Source organism: Mirounga leonina, unplaced genomic scaffold (genome assembly GCF_011800145.1).
Source record: "Mirounga leonina isolate KUSES-001 unplaced genomic scaffold, KU_Mleo_1.0 Mir_125, whole genome shotgun sequence".
NCBI lineage: Eukaryota > Metazoa > Chordata > Mammalia > Carnivora > Phocidae > Mirounga > Mirounga leonina.
Genome location: NW_023270305.1, coordinates 30,260,456 through 30,263,069, shown reverse-complemented (window position 1 = coordinate 30,263,069; position 2,614 = coordinate 30,260,456). Strand labels below are relative to the sequence as shown.

General features: G+C 52.8%; 1 pseudogene; it reads left to right on the top strand.

The window, feature by feature from the left end:
• The first annotated feature begins 1,931 nt into the window (after nt 1-1,931).
• Nucleotides 1,932-2,037, top strand: LOC118008332 (annotated as a pseudogene).
• The last annotated feature ends 577 nt before the right edge of the window (nt 2,038-2,614 follow it).

The window sequence follows — 2,614 nt, the reverse complement described above, 5'->3', positions numbered from 1 at the left end:
ACAGAGCGGCGCTCACTGCAACTCCTCTTCCTTATCTCTAAGAATTGGGCCTGCTACGTAAAAAGGGTTGACTGCTCTCATCTCCCTGACCTTGAGACACTGGGGCTGCTGGTGATGGAGGGACTCCAGTGGATGGGGCACTGAACAGACTGGGGGAAGTTCTACAGAAAATTCCAGGTCTGCTGAGGAAACCAGAACCATGAGGTAGAGCCCACTACGGGCTCAGAAGCGAAGACCTTGACCTAGAGTCTCCCAGGGCTGTGTTTATCTTCTGCACTCCAGCATGAGCACCTGGAAGGGAAGGAATTTGGTCACTCCCGTGTGGATGCTTCCTTTCCTTCAGAGTGGGAAAAGATGGGCCTAGGAGGAGGGCTGGCCTGGGCTTAAACCATCTATATCACCTTGGTGAATTTGCCTGATTTTTCTAAGCATCAGAACCTCCTCCTCCTCTTCTTCTCCTCCTCCCCCTCTTTCTCTTCCTCCTCCTCCCCCTCCTCCCAGTAGGTAAGGCACTGGCATTAACTGGCAGTTCACTTCCTCCTTTCCTCTGAACTCCAGGGCCCCTTCCTGCAGTTTTTAACCACCTTCTGCCTGGATACCACAGTTCTTTGCGTAATCGCCAATACAATTTCCCCCTGATCAGCTCTTGGTTCCTTGGGGGCGGGAATCATGACTTGCCCAGCAACACCCCAGGAACTCAGTCCAGCGTCTGGCACACACAGGTGATTGGAAAACACCCGCCTTCCTCGCTGATTCCTAGGCGTACAGACCCGCTCCGGAGGCTGCAGAGACGCGGAGGAACCCGCCCAGGCTGCCAGGACCGCAGAGGGCGCGGGCTGTAAATGCCCAGAGGCGGGAGGCTGGCCCACGCCCCGGCCGGCTCCGGGAAGCCTCGGGCGTCTCTGCTCCCGCCCGCTTCTAGCCAGGCGAGCCAGGCCGGGCGGCAGAGCGGCTGGAAACCCGGCAGCTCCCCGCCCCGCGGCGCGCGGAGTCCCCGGGGGCCGCGGCGGGGACCGGGCGCTCGGCTCAGCCCAGCCGGCTGTCCCGGGACGCGGCGCGAGGACGCTCCGTTAACCTCCTGGCTCGCTCTGATACCGAGGCTGCATAAAGGGAGGGCTCCCATGCAAATGAGGGCCAGTGTCGCGGAAGGCTAAAGACTTTTAATTAAAGGAAGGCACCTGGAGACCCAGCCGGTGGGAGGAGGGAACTAGAGCAAGTCTGCCGCGGCCGGGCGGGGAGGGAGTCGGCCCACGCGGGGCTCGCCCTCGTCGCGGCCCCTTCTCCGGGCCCCCACCCTCCTCCCCGCGCAGACGAGGGCGCCTGGAGGAGAGGAGGGGCCTTTCTGTCCTTTGGGATAGCTCTGACATTGCGCCGCTGGCCCAGCGCCCTGGGACCTAACTCTCAGACCCCAGAATCAAAATTGTCTGGAGGAAATAAATGGCCCCAAGGGACTAGGCAAGTGAGAAATAGAGTTGGACTCCCAGAACTGCCAGCGTCAGGACCTCTCTGCTGCGTAGCCGGGAATTTCAGGTAGCACTGAGGCCAAGGATAACATCTGGGGGAGCCTTTCAAAGCCCGCGCTATTTTATTATCATCATGATCCCTAAGAACTTCAAAGCGCTTAGCAAGCCCTGTGTCATGTGCTTTACTTATTTAATCTTCAACAACCCTCAAAATGTAGGTGTTCTAATTATCCCCATCTCACAGGGGAGGCGACTGAGGCCGCAAGAGGCTAAGTCACTTGGTAAGGCCCTCCAGTAAGTGGTAAAGCAGAGCCTCCAAGACTATCCAGCTCCAAAATTCAAGGTCTCGGGGCCCTTTTCTTTAGAAAGGAGTAAGAGCGCCCAGAATGGCGGACATGGCACACAGGCAGCACCTTGGACAGCGTCTACCACCTAGTTGGTGCTTACGAAGAAGTAGGTGCTCAATAATTGTAATGCTCCTCCCAGGCTAAACATTCGCTATATTAAGCCCATGCACGAGTCCCCAGACCTAGTTCTTTTTCTACGTCTGGTTTTATAAATGCTGGTGATGAACTGATTCTGATTCATATGATTCATCTTCTGTAGGGAATGTCTGACCCTATGTTATCTGATCAAACCTGAGAAATGACAACACAGCTAGTGTAATAACTTGAGGATAACCATTACCAGTTTGATGATTACCACTTGCCATTAAATGAATCGTAAAAGTAAAAGTAAAAGAATTTTTATGGGAAGGCAAAGAAAACTTGAATAGTCAAAATAATTTTGCATAAAGAAAAAAGTTGTAGGATTCACATTACTCAGTTTTAAGAATTACTATAAAGTTACAGTAACGAAGATAGTATAGTATTGGCAGATGGAGAGATACATAGATTAATGGGTCTTAGGAGATCAGAAATGGAGTCATACAAATATGTCCAGTGGATTTTTGACAAAAGTTCAAAAGCAGTTCAAAGGGGGCAAAAGAGAGTCTATTCAACAAATGATGTGGGAGAATGGACACACATATGCCAAAAAAATTAACTTCTAATAATTGTAATGCTCCTCCTCCCTTGCCCAGACCTTCCTTCATATGTCAGTGGGTACGGGTGGGGAAGGGAGGATGTTCCTCTGGAGAATGACTCTGGAGA